Source organism: Choloepus didactylus, chromosome 17 (genome assembly GCF_015220235.1).
Source record: "Choloepus didactylus isolate mChoDid1 chromosome 17, mChoDid1.pri, whole genome shotgun sequence".
Lineage (NCBI taxonomy): Eukaryota > Metazoa > Chordata > Mammalia > Pilosa > Megalonychidae > Choloepus > Choloepus didactylus.
In genome coordinates this window covers 25,973,270-25,987,589 of record NC_051323.1, presented here as the reverse complement: position 1 = coordinate 25,987,589, position 14,320 = coordinate 25,973,270, and the positions used below count along the sequence as shown (strand labels likewise).

General features: G+C 39.6%; 1 long non-coding RNA gene across 1 annotated transcript in view; it reads left to right on the top strand.

Annotated features, from left to right (window-relative positions):
- The first annotated feature begins 215 nt into the window (after positions 1-215).
- The window catches only part of LOC119512670, a 36,219-nt gene continuing 22,114 nt past the window's right edge, over positions 216-14,320 (top strand). Inside the window, exons 1-2 of the long non-coding RNA XR_005212429.1 lie at positions 216-309; positions 2,219-2,342. This is a non-coding gene — a long non-coding RNA (uncharacterized LOC119512670). The remainder of the gene's footprint in view (positions 310-2,218; positions 2,343-14,320) is intronic.

Below are 14,320 nucleotides of genomic sequence, written 5' to 3'. Positions count from 1 at the left end.
GAGAGCTGGAGGTGTGGTGAGGACCACATTATTGAAGTGGGGGGTGCAGCCACTTTTCACTGGTCCCAGTTCCCCCAGTTCTCTTTTGCAAAAGCAACAAGACATTTTGGTCACTAGGGGGCAGAAGGAGGCCAGTAATTGGTCCCTAGTACTTGTTATTAATTCTGAAAATCAAAGTTGGCAAATATGCATTATTCGTACTCTCTTTGTCTTAGGAATCTGGAGCCTCTCCGAGAGGCTATGAATGTGAGGGTTAGACCACGTTAATGCCAATGGAGCAACTACCCGGAAAATAAAACCACCGGGCAGGTAAAGCAGATAGATATCCAACAGATTCTTATCATGGACTTTGATATTATTCTCCCACTGTTTTTGTCATTAAAATATACTGAAAATTTCTCAGAGCTGAAATTCAAATGAGAATGTTTGAAACGAAACTTGTTGGTAAAATGCACAGTGGTGCTCTTTATTTCACAGAAGGGTGAATGCTCACATACATGTATATTTTTATGATTTTAGAGAACAAACTCTATTGAAGAATGGTGAAAAATATCACTGTCGCAATCACACATATATTGTACTGTTACGGATGTCTCTGTTCTTATGGAATAAATCTTGCTTTGCATCTTCTCTCTGGAGTAAATAATAAATCACCAGCCAAAGTGCCAGGCTTTTAGCTCTGTCTGGGCAGTAAAACTTTGCGATGGTTTTGACAGCATTTTGTAAAATCATAATTGCTTAGGGAAAGTGATTCTGAATGTCTTAAAATGTTCAGAATTAAAAAGTAGCTGTTACTTTGAGGAAAATTATCCTAATGCCGTGTGTGTGTGTGTGTGTGTGTGTTATTTTTATATGAATTCTAGATTATAATCTATAGACACTCATTTATTAAAATGAGCAAGAATTTGACTAAAAGCACAACCACATATATCATATCCAGGTTTCATAGGAAAACCTTGTGACAGGACAGAGATGCTTAGTTATCTGTGCACAGCATCCTATATGCAGGTCTACCTAAAAGATGTATATATGTATATGTATGTATATATGTGTGTGTGTATTCACACACTCACACACACCCATACACACATATTGCCATGCATCTTACAGATCAGTTTCATTTCAAATATTCTCATTTGAATTTCAGCTCTGAAATAAATATATATATATTTGCTTTCAAAAGTCAATGTATTAAAATATTTTCTCTACGTATTTAGAATAGAGGCCATGACTTGGATTTCTTTAACAGTTTTAATATCAGTCATTTTAAAGTTGAATTGTTTAAAATGAAATAAGATCTTTAAAGAAACATGTTATTGAACTGATTATTCCTCTGTAGGTTACTGATAACTTAGTTAACTGAATTTGTGCCTGTATTCAGTATAACTACTTGGGTATTTTAATTTCTCATCCTCGGGAAGCAAGAGAGTACATTTAGATATTGCTCTTTTGTATCTCTCCCCCAAATTGTCATAGGACATTTAGCCTCACGTATTGCAGGATAAGTGAAGTCAGTTTCTTTGTCCTGTTTCATCCAGCAAAACAATGGTGTATTGTTTCGAGGTTCATCTCTGGGATCTTGCCTTTGGCAACACTGAAAAGTGCTAAGGATGTTAAATCAAAAAAACCAAAGGAGAGAATTGTAGCCAAGTGGCTAAAAACATTTAGAGCATGGAACTGAGCTAGTTTTTCAAAAAGGAGAGTTCAGTGTAGTTTTTATCTACCTTCTGTCACCATGTTTGCTGAAAGGTCACTGGATAAAGAACCTGGACCAGAAGTCAGAAGCCTGGGATCTAGTCCATTCTGAATCATGTTAACTTTCTGGAATCTGTAGTTCCCATAAAGTGCAGGTACTTTCTCTGTGCTTCCTTAAGCATTAACCTTCTCTATGTTAACTAAGTTTTTGAGGCCAGTGGGCAAGTGTTTGACCCAGATTAGCCCTTGGCAACATTGAAAAGTTCAATATTTCTGTCCTGGCTCAGTGGCCTGGTATCTCCTTTCCAAGGCTGTTTTTCCATCCATGAGACTTTCCCACTTCGCCTGTAGGTACCAAAGGTTGGTTCTTGGTGGTGTCTTCTTTTCCATCACTCCGTCTATCATAACTGGCTCCCCAGAGATTATTGAATATGGGTCATTTAAAATTAAGTGAAAATTCATCAGTAGGTTACCTTGTCCCATGGCAAGGGCATTTAAAATCATATCCTTATCCTCTTTTCAGAACTTTCTCCTTTGGAGAGCAGTTTCAAGCACATAGGAGCAGGTGAGGAGGCAACTTTGAGGAGCAGAAGCAGCCTCCTGTGCACCTCGTCACGAAGGCAGCGCCCTTCTCTGCTGGTGGAAAGGTGAGGTGTGAATAAAACAGCGATGTTAAGTAGTTGCTATGAGTTCATAGGGAGCAGAAAAACGTTTGTGGTTGGACCAGGATCAGGAGCTTGGGGTTCACTTCTTTCATCTATGTCCTCTTAGGAGGATGTGTATTTGCTTACTCTGGGAAACTCCGTGTTATACCCAGCAGCCTGAGTCCTGTGGGGCAGGATATTACCAGCCTCTGAAGGATGCCTGCTTTGCTGCCTTTGTCTGTTACAGTTTGGGTAACAGAGCATGGTATACATGAAAATGAGAAATATGTTTTTGGATGGATGAATTAATGAAGGAATGCATGAGGCCTAGGAGCTCACCAGGGAGACTCCATTTTCAGTCTTCCATTTTGTTTTCCTCCTGTCCGTTTTTGTAAGGCAGTTAGGTATGAGTAGGTATTGCACACAAAAATTTAGAAATTTCAAAAGGATGAGAAAAAAAATAAGTATCAATGCAAATTCTAGTATTTCTTTCTATGCCGTGATAGATTTAAATGCACACCTCAGGGGGGAGGGGTTTTGTGGTTGGGCCTCACTTTGGAGACCACTTGCTTAATGCAGTGAGTTTTATGAGATTGGCCAGACTCTGTGTTATTTCCACTAGATGAAGTGAAACCAGGATTCAGTTAAATAAATATTCACTGAGGGCCTGTCTCATTGTGGACTGTCTGCTAAATGCTCTGGGGATAGTGACTCTGTGCCCTTGGTTATTCCAGGTAGACCCAATTTTAAATAGTCTCTCCCATTTTCCCACAAGTGCACTTATACTGGCTGGTTGCATGCCCAAATATTTAGTACGGAAGTATTGTGACAACAGCTGTGGAGGAAACAAAAGATGTAGAAGACTGCTCTTGATCATCAGGATCAAGTAGATAACTATTTTGGGTCATCTAGTCAGGAGAGGCCTCAGTAAAACACACGAGGCCACCAAGGAGGAGCCCACAGGAGGTTCAGAGATCTTGGTAATGTCTGTTGCTTAACCTAAGAGATGGATACACAGATTTCCTTTTATTATTATTCTTAGTTAACCCATACATATATGCTGTAGGCACAGTTCTGAAGGATGAAAAATTTCATTAAAAAAATAAAAGAAAAGAAGGCATTAAGAAGCATCAGGCGCTCTGGGATTAAGTACAAATAGAATGAAGCAGACAATACATTACACAGATCAGTGGGGCTCGAGCAGTCTGGGGAAGCTTAGCCAAGGAGGTTGTCATCTGCTGCTGGACCTGGATGCAGGAGTGGAATGTGTGCAGGTGGAGAGGAGCCAGGTGGACATCGGGATAGGTAGAACAGAGTGTGTTAAGCGTGGAGGTGGGCCTGAGCCTGGAAGGTAGAACAGCAGGAGGGCAGCAGACAGGCGTTCATGTCGGGTTATAGCGGGGATCCAGTGGGTAGATGAGGTGAAACTGGATGTGGAATGTTCTGAAAGCCAGATGGAGTTTCAAAATTATCTTGAGGGCATTGAAGACCTACTGAACAAAACAAATTAACTTTTGGGAAGGTTACTTTGCGGCTGTGGAGAAATGGTGGCTTCTCAAGTCCTGTTGATAGTGTTTCCTTCATGTCTCCTGCTCTCTCCTGACTCTTCCCAAGGCTCTGTAATGGAGCCATAGCCTCCTTACTGGCCTGACTACCTCCAGTCTTAACTCCTGATGGTCTATTTCCTGTGCTTCTCACAAAGATCTTTAAAAAATGCCACCTGACCATACTAACTTTCCAGCTCAAAAGTCTTTAATGTCCAAATGCCACAGCAGGACATAAACGGCTCCTGTGCTTGTGCCCTTGTCTTCCTCTCCCATCTTACCTCCCACTTCCCACCAACTCACACGGAAGCACGTTGGACTCTCCAGACTCATCATCATTGTGCCTTGGGCACCAGGCTACTCCCTCTTATGCCCCAGCTGCCTCTTACCCTATTCATTCTTCCAGGCTCAGCTGTGGAATTGGTGTCCCCAAAGACAGTCACTATTCAAAGTGTGGTCTGTGCACCAGCAGCAGCTTCAGCATCACCTGGGAGCTTGTGGGAAATACAGAATCTCAGGCCCTACCTCAGACCTACTGAGTCAGAATCTGCCTTTAACAAGATCCCCAGGTGATTTGTGTGCACAGTTGGAGAAGTGCTGCTCCAGCCGGCCTGGTCTGCCCCTCCCCAGGGGTGGGTTAGTCTGACCTCCCCCTGCCCTCCTTGAAGCCTTCATAGTGAGGCCTTATCATCTTCTGTTTACTCTTCTGTCTTCCCTAAGTAGGTCTTGAACTCTCTGAGGGCCAGGATATCTGAGTCTTCATTGGTGACTCAGTGCCTACCACTCTGAAGACACTGTAGGTGCCCAATAAGTGCTCATTACATGAACGAATGGTCAGCAATGGCCTCGTATTGAGAATAAATGGTGGTCATTACTTATGAACCCGGTTAAGGGGAAGCCTATTTCAGAGGCTTGGTTGAGACTTGGCTTAGCTTCTTCTTTTCAAGCATCTGGTCACTTTTGAATGAGCTGCAAGGCCAGCCAGGCCCATGGTACCTGCCAGAGCCCAGAGCAAGTACTCATGATGCCAACACTGAAACCCAAGAGACTCTGCTCTTCCTGGAAATACTGCACAACAGCTGCCCCTTGGGTAAACACCAGCAGTTCCTGAAAAGTAGCCTTTCAAATATGCAACCTTTTTCTTCTGATCAAAGATCCACTTTGAAGACTCTTAACTTGGGCTAGAAGTGAAGATTAAGGGACTAAGTGACATGGGGCACCACCTCTGACTCTTTACCCTGAAGAGCCCTCCTCGGTAAATTTTTTTTTTTTTTGGCATAAAACAACACCCACTTATTAGCTCACAGTTTCTGTGGGTCAGAAGTCCCAGCACTGTGTGGCTCAGCTGGTTTTCTGCTTAGTCTCCCCAGCGTTAAGTCAAGAGGTGGGCAGGGCTGCGTTCCTTTCTGGAGGCTCAAGGTGAGAACCCTTTTCCAGACCCATTCAGGTTGTTGGTGGAATGCGGTTGTAGAACTGAGGCCTCCGGTTCCTTCCCGGCTGTTCTCAGCTTCCAGGTGTTGTTCACATTCCTTGCTGTGCGGCCCTGTTCAAAGCCAGAGCTTCAGTGACGAGAGACCCTCCATTCAGCACCGGATTCCGAGGGACACATTTAGTCCTGCCTCAGTTCTTTCATGGCCCATTTGAGAGCCGAGAGCACTGCTCAGAGGAGGGGACTGGAAGGGCGAGGTTTGACATAGACCACCTCGGAAGCTTCTCTCTGCTATAAATAGGTTTTGATTCTTTTCCTTGCACCTTACCCCTGTGAATTTTCCCTTCTAGCTTTTTTAGACTCAGGAAAGTGTCTTCTATGAAAATAGTGCCTTATATTTTCAGAGTGCTTAACTCTTTTAAAAGCACTTCTCATCCTTTGCTCTCACTTGATCCTCACAAGAGGTGGCAAAACAATTTTGCTGACTTTGTTTTAGATTTGTGGGAGTGAAGGTGCAGAGAGGGGAAGAGACTTACCCAAGGTCACACAACTAGCTGCAAGCAGAACTGAGGCCAGGATTCAGGCTTCTGAAGCATTCCGGAGCTCTTCAAAGCATACTACCCAGTTTTATAAGATGGATTTCTGCAGATGTGTACCATGTGCCAGTGTCTAAATACATATATATTTTTAAATTCTCACTCCTCTGAGAGACAGGGACTCATCCCTCCCACTTGACAAATTAGAGAGTCCAGGCTCAGGCATGGGCATCCTTGTCTCTGCCAGGCAAGCTTCATCTCCTGAAGTCCCAGTCCAAATGTGACCCTTGAGATATTTTACCCTGATTTGCCAGGCAGCTATGGTTGCTCCTTCTTTGCTCTTCTCTTGAACTTGTTTGTCTCTCCACTGTGGCATCCATCCTATGGGATTTTAATTATTTGGCTTATGAGTTGTTTGAGGGTATCAATTTTATTTATTTATTTATTTATTACAGAATTCAATACTGGGTGATTCTGTTTCTTTGCAATTTTTCTTTCCTTTACAATTTCAACTAAAGTTTTGTTTCTTTGGGATTCTCTTGAGTAAAAGAAAGCATATTATACATCAGGGTGCAGTTGACAGATGCAAGTGATTATACTAATAGCAGGATTATTTCCCTATGTGTCTAATGTATTCAGGCTTATGTCAAGTGAAATGAATTTAAAACTCATCCCTAAAAATGAAATGAGATATTTAAGTTTTTCCTATCTACCTCTTTTTTTTCTGGGGTCCTAAGCCTTTTTGTTTTTTATTATGATGGGGTATTGTGTTGCCTGTAATTTACTTTAAAATACTTTAACATATACAGCCTGATTTTATATATATGAATATATATGTATATATATGACACATATATTTATATGTGTGTATATGTACACATGCACATATACACACATGCTATATATGGTGTGTGTGTATTTTGTGTTTGTATGTTAATCTGTTTTGACCTATTCCCTACAGACAGTCAGTTACCCTAAGAGGGCACATACATTTCAAAGCTGGTTAGTTAGTTTTTTGAAAGCTTCTAATTAGGAGCCCACACTCTGAAAGTGGGCTTCAGCTATCTTTGTATGTAACTCACACTATAGGATTTATTATTTTTTACAATTGAAAAAAAATGGTTTTCAAGACCCATGGATTGGCCAGAAATATGGGCGGGGGCATCCACCATTGCATAAGCAAGACGTAAGAATCTAGCAGGTCTAATAGCCTATACCTTTCAGAATGGTGCCTGGGGCTTCGTTCTGAAATGGTTCTGTTCCCAGCCATGGGTCAGAGAATTCTGAGCTCATGAATCTGATTTTAAGGTCAGCTGAAACCTGCTACCAGATGATGGTTTTGTTTGCCTTTGGTGACCCTAACAGTTCCTACAAGGGCAGAAAGCTGGGACTTCTAGCTGACAGACTAGGTTGTATGACTGCTTTGTGACCTGTTTGCTTAATGAATGAATGGCAGAATTTCACCTGAGATTTAATTTCATTGTAATAACATGGCAAGGGGAAATATCTATTGACTCTACCTACCTCTAAATATTGGATGCCACCTCATTTATTAGAAAGAACCTGACAACTGTGAACAACCAAATTGGCTTATGTAAGATTACAAAAGAGGTTAATGAAGTTAAGTGAGGGCCATCTCCTAGAGTGGTCTTCACCCCATTAAATTACTTTATTTCCATTTTTATGACATGCAGTGATCATCCTTCTCAATTTTGCAAGGGAGGCTAATAAAGTAGCCTCCAAACAAACAATAGTAAGAACATTCCACCTTTAATGGTGTTTTAGCTTCATCTCATCAACTAACCCGTGGATGAAATGGATATCAGGTGACAGGTATTGGTCTGTGAAGAGAGGCAGGATTGCCTGACAGTGTGCAAGAAGGCACTTAAGATGGTGGCACTGCTATCAATCCAGGGCTACCAGGGAGAGATTCTTCCATTTCTTTAGTACATTTTGCCACATGGGTACCATTAGGATTGAAGGGAGGCAGTTTCTGCAGATTCTGTGGGAATTATCCTTAAGATTCATGGAGGTTCGAGATGGGACAGCTGGTTGGGCAAATCCTACCTTGCCAGGATGAGGTTACCTCTCATTTTGGGGTTGGAGAATACAGTGTTTTTATACAGTACAACGATAACTCTGGCAACAGTCTGTACATAGAAGAGAACCCTGGAATAAAATACAAAAACTGTTAATTATTGTTGTCTTTGGAGAATGGAACTATGATAGTACTTTTCTTTCAATTTTTGTTTTTTTCCAAATAATTTTGGACCCTGGTGATATTGCTCTGGGTCGCACAGTATGGAGTCCTGTACCTTTGAGTGGGGTGGGGTGAGATGCCTGAGCATGGACCTGGCTAAAGGATGAGAGCATTTTGGGGCATTGTGTTTGGGCAGGATGTTGTGTATGGTTTTATGGGCTTATTATAGGAGAAAAGAGCCCAGAGAGTGAAGAAAGAGAGTTCCTCAATAAAGAGATGGATACTTGGATCCTATTCATCTCAGTATTAGAAGAGATATGACCTTATTTTGGATCCTATGTTTAAAACAGGTCACGTTGGGTACAGAAGCATTTTTTCGATGTTATTACATGCTTGTCATAAATATATATATTTTAAAGTCTTACCTTTCAAATGCAATCACTAAGTTTAAAGGTAACATACTATGTCATTGAATGACTGTCATTGTCCAATTAACTTTACAACTACACTTGGAAATTCAGGTTCTTTCCTTTTTGAAATAAATATGTTATGATGAATATAATTGTACATAAAGCTTTTTAAAATCTCTGATAATCATAATATTGGTTAATATTTATTGAGCTCTTTCTATGTGTTGGGCTTTGTGCTAAGCATTTTACAAACATTCTTTCATTTAATCCTTATAAACCACCCTATAATTAGATACTACTATATATCAATTTAAAAATGTATTGTGGTAACATATACATATCTAACCTAAACTTTCTGATTTTTAACCATTTTATTTTATTTTATTTTTTTTTTAATCATCATTTTATTGAGATATATTCACATACCACGCAGTCATACAAAACAAATTGTACTTTCGATTGTTTACAGTACCATTACATACTTGTACATTCATCACCTAAATCAATCCCTGACACCTTCATTAGCACACACACAAAAATAACAAGAATAATAATTAGAGTGAAAAAGAGCAATTGAAGTAAAAAAGAACACTAGGTACCTTTGTCTGTTTGTTTGCTTCCCCTACTTTTCTACACATCCATCCATAAACTAGACAAAATGGAGTTTGGTCCTTATGGCATTCCCAATCCCACTGTCACCCCTCATAAGCTACATTTTTATACAACTGTCTTCGAGATTCATGGGTTCTGGGTTGTAGTTTAATAGTTTCAGGTATCCACCACCAGCTACCCCAATTCTTTAGAACCTAAAAAAGGTTGTCTAAAGTGTGTGTAAGAGTGCCCACCAGAGTGATCTCTCGGCTCGTTTTGGAATCTCTCTGCCACTGAAGCTTATTTCATTTCCTTTCACATCCCCCTTTTGGTCAAGAAGATGTTCTCCATCCCACGATGCCGGGTCTACATTCCTCCCCGGGAGTCATATCCCACGTTGCCAGGGAGATTCACTTCCCTGGGTGTCTGATCCCACGTAGGGGGGAGGGCAGTGATTTCACCTTTCAAGTTGGCTTAGCCAGAGAGAGAGGGCCACATCTGAGCAACAAAGAGGCATTCAGGAGGAGACTCTTAGGCATAAATACAGGGAGGCCTAGCCTCTCCTTTGCAGCAACCGTCTTCCCAAGGGTAAAACTTATGGTAGAGGGCTCAACCCATCAAACCACCAGTCCCCTATGTCTGTGGTCATGTTAGCAACCATGGAGGTGGGGTAGGCGAATACCCCTGCATTCTCCACAGGCTCCTCAAGGGGGCACTACATCTTTTTTTTTTTTTCCTTGTTTGTCTTTTTTCTTTTTTTTTTTTTTTTAACTTTCCCTTCTTTTTTAAATCAACTGTATGAAAAAAAAAAGTTAAAAAGAAAACAAACATACAATAAAAGAACATTTCAAAGAGACCATAACAAGGGAGTAAGAAAAAGACAACTAACCTAAGATAACTGCTTAACTTCCAACATGTTCCTACTTTACCCCAAGAAAGTTACATAATATAGCAACATTTCAGTGAACTTGCTCCTACTACATCCATCAGAAATTAACAGACCATAGTCATTTCTGGGCATCCCCAGAACGTTAAATAGCTTATCTGTTCTTCTTGGATTATTGTTCCCCCTTCCTTAATTGCTCTCTAATGCTAGTTCCCCTACACTCTACATCATAAACCATTTGTTTTACATTTTTCAAAGTTCACATTAGTGGTAGCATATAATATTTCTCTTTTTGTGCCTGGCTTATTTCGCTCAGCATTATGTCTTCAAGGTTCATCCATGTTGTCATATGTTTCACCAGATCGTTCCTTCTTACTGCCGCGTAGTATTCCATCGTGTGTATATACCACATTTTATTTATCCACTCATCTGTTGAAGGACATTTGGGTTGTTTCCATCTCTTGGCAATTGTGAATAATGCTGCTATGAACATTGGCGTGCAGATATCTGTTCGTGTCACTGCTTTCCGATCTTCCGGGTATATACCGAGAAGTGCAATTGCTGGATCGAATGGTAGCTCTATATCTAGTTTTCTAAGGAACTGCCAGACTGACTTCCAGAGTGGCTGAACCATTATACAGTCCCACCAACAATGAATAAGAGTTCCAATTTCTCCACATCCCCTCCAGCATTTGTAGTTTCCTGTTTGTTTAATGGCAGCCATTCTAACCGGTGTTAGATGGTATCTCATTGTGGTCTTAATTTGCATCTCTCTAATAGCTAGTGAAGCTGAACATTTTTTCATGTGTTTCTTGGCCATTTGTATTTCCTCTTCAGAGAACTGTCTTTTCATATCTTTTGCCCATTTTATAATTGGGCTGTCTGTACTATTGTCATTGAGTTGTAGGATTTCTTTGTATATGCAAGATATCAGTCTTTTGTCAGATACATGGTTTCCAAAAATTTTTTCCCATTGAGTTGGCTGCCTCTTTACCTTTTTGAGAAATTCCTTTGAGGTGCAGAAACTTCTAAGCTTGAGGAGTTCCCATTTATCTATTTTCTCTTTTGTTGCTTGTGCTTTGGGTGTAAAGTCTAGGAAGTGGCCTCCTAATACAAGGTCTTGAAGATGTTTTCCTACATTATCTTCTAGGAGTTTTATGGTACTTTCTTTTATATTGAGATCTTTGGTCCATTTTGAGTTAATTTTTGTGTAGGGGGTGAGGTAGGGGTTCTCTTTCATTCTTTTGGATATGGATATCCAACTCTCCCAGCCCCATTTGTTGAAAAGACCATTATGGCTCAGTTCGGTGACTTTGGGGGCCTTATCAAAGATCAGTCGGCCATAGATCTGAGGGTCTATCTCTGAATTCTCAATTCGATTCCATTGATCTATATGTCTATCTTTGTGCCAGTACCATGCTGTTTTGGCAACTGTGGCTTTATAATAAGCTTCAAAGTCAGGGAGTGTAAGTCCTCCCACTTCGTTTTTCTTTTTTAGAGTGTCTTTAGCAATTCGAGGCATCTTCCCTTTCCAAATAAATTTGATAACTAGCTTTTCCAAGTCTGCAAAGTAGGTTGTTGGAATTTTGATTGGGATTGCATTGAATCTGTAGATGAGTTTGGGTAGAATTGACATCTTAATGACATTTAGCCTTCCTATCCATGAACATGGAATATTTTTCCATCTTTTAAGGTCCCCTTCTATTTCTTTTAGTAGAGTTATGTAGTTTTCTTTGTATAGGTCTTTTACATCTTTGGTTAAGTTTATTCCTAGGTACTTGATTTTTTTAGTTGCTATTGAAAATGGTATCTTTTTCTTGAGTGTCTCTTCAGTTTGTTCATTTCTAGCATATAGAAACATTACTGACTTATGTGCATTAATCTTGTATCCCGCTACTTTGCTAAATTTGTTTATTAGCTCTAGTAGGTGTATCGTTGATTTCTCAGGGTTTTCTAGATATAAGATCATATCATCTGCAAACAATGACAGTTTTACTTCTTCTTTTCCAATTTGGATGCCTTTTATTTCTTTGTCTTGCCGGATTGCCCTGGCTAGCACTTCCAGCACAATGTTGAATAACAGTGGTGACAGCGGGCATCCTTGTCTTGTTCCTGATCTTAGAGGGAAGGCTTTCAGTCTCTCACCATTGAGTACTATGCTAGCTGTGGGTTTTTCATATATGCTCTTTATCATGTTGAGGAAGTTTCCTTCAATTCCTACCTTTTGAAGTGTTTTTATCAAAAAGGGATGTTGGATTTTGTCAAATGCTTTTTCAGCATCTATTGAGATGATCAATTGATTTTTCCCTTTCGAGTTTTTAATGTGTTGTAATACATTGATTGTTTTTCTTATGTTGAACCATCCTTGCATGCCTGGAATGAACCCCACTTGGTCATGGTGTATGATTTTTTTAATGTGCCTTTGGATTCGATTTGCAAGTATTTTGTTGAGGATTTTTGCATCTATATTCATTAGGGAGATTGGCCGGTAGTTTTCCTTTTTTGTAGCATCTTTGCCTGGTTTTGGTATTAGATTGATGTTAGCTTCATAAAATGAGTTAGGTAGTGTTCCATTTTTTTCAATGTTTTGAAAGAGTTTGAGTAAGATTGGTGTCAGTTCTTTCTGGAAAGTTTGGTAGAATTCCCCTGTGAAGCCATCTGGCCCTGGGCATTTATTTGTGGGAAGATTTTTGATGACTGATTGGATCTCTTTGCTTGTGATGGGTTGGTTGAGGTCTTCTATTTCTTCTCTGGTCAGTCTAGGTTGTTCATATGTTTCCAGGAAATTGTCCATTTCTTCTACATTATCCAGTTTGTTGCCATACAGTTGTTCATAATATCCTCTTATAATTTTTTTAATTTCTTCAGGATCTGCAGTTATGTCACCTTTTTCATTCATTATTTTGTTTATATGGGTCTTCTCTCTTTTTGATTTTGTCAGTCTAGCTAGGGGCTTGTCAATCTTGTTGATCTTCTCAAAGAACCAACTTTTGGTGATATTTATCCTTTCTATTGTTTTTTTGTTCTCTATGTCATTTATTTCTGCTTTAATCCTTGTTATTTCTTTTCTTGTACTTGGTTTAGGATTGGTTTGCTGTTCATTTTCTAGCTTCTTCAGTTGATCCATTAGTTCTTTGATTTTGGCTCTTTCTTCCTTTTTAATATATGCGTTTAGTGCTATAAATTTCCCCCTTAGCACTGCTTTTGCTGCATCCCATAGGTTTTGGTATGTTGTGTTCTCATTTTCATTCGTCTCTATATATTTAGCAATTTCTCTTGCTATTTCTTCTTTAACCCACTGATTGTTTAGGAGTGTGTTGTTTAACCTCCAGGTATTTGTGAATTTTCTAAGTCTCTGATGGTTATTGACTTCTAATTGTATTCCATTGTGGTCAGAGAATGTGCTTTGAATAATTTCAATCTTTTTAAATTTATTGAGGCTTGTTTTATGTCCCAGGATATGATCTATTCTGGAGAAAGTTCCGTGAGCACTAGAAAAGTATGTGAATCCTGGTGATTTGGGATGTAATGTCCTGTAGATGTCTGTTAAATCTAATTCATTTATTAGATTGTTTAGGTTTTCAATTTCCTTATTGGTCTTCTGTCTGGTTGATCTATCTATAGGAGAGAGTGATGTGTTGAAGTCTCCCACAATTATTGTGGAAACATCAATTGCTTCCTTTAGTTTTGCCAATGTTTCTCTCATGTATTTTGTGGCACCTTGATTGGGTGCATAGACATTTACGATTGTTATTTCTTCTTGCTGAATTGCCCCTTTTATTAGTATATAGTGGCCTTCTTTGTCTCTCAAAACATCCCTGCATTTGAAGTCTATTTTATCTGAGATTAATATTGCTACACCTGCTTTCTTTTGGCTGTAGCTTGCATGAAATATTTTTTTCCATCCTTTCACTTTCAGTTTCTTTGTGTCCCTGTGTCTAAGATGAGTCTCTTGTATGCAACATATTGATGGTTCATTTTTTTTGATCCATTCTGCGAATCTATATCTTTTAATTGGGGAGTTTAATCCATTTACATTCAACGTTAAAACCGTGAAGGCATTTCTTGAATCGGCCATCTTATCCTTTGGATTATGTTTGCCATATTTTTCCCTCTCTCTATTAATATCCTTTATTGTACCCATACCGAATCTCTTTAGTACTGAACCTTTCTCCAAGTCTCTCTGTCCTGTCTTTGTTTCTCTGTCTGTAGGGCTCCCTTTAGTATCTCCAGTAGGGCAGGTCTCTTGTTAGCAAATTCTCTCAGCATTTCTTTGTCTGTGAAAAATTTAAGCTCTCCCTCAAATTTGAAGGAGAGCTTTGCTGGATAAAGTATTCTTGGCTGGAAATTCCTCTCACTCAGAATTTTAAATATATCGTGCCACT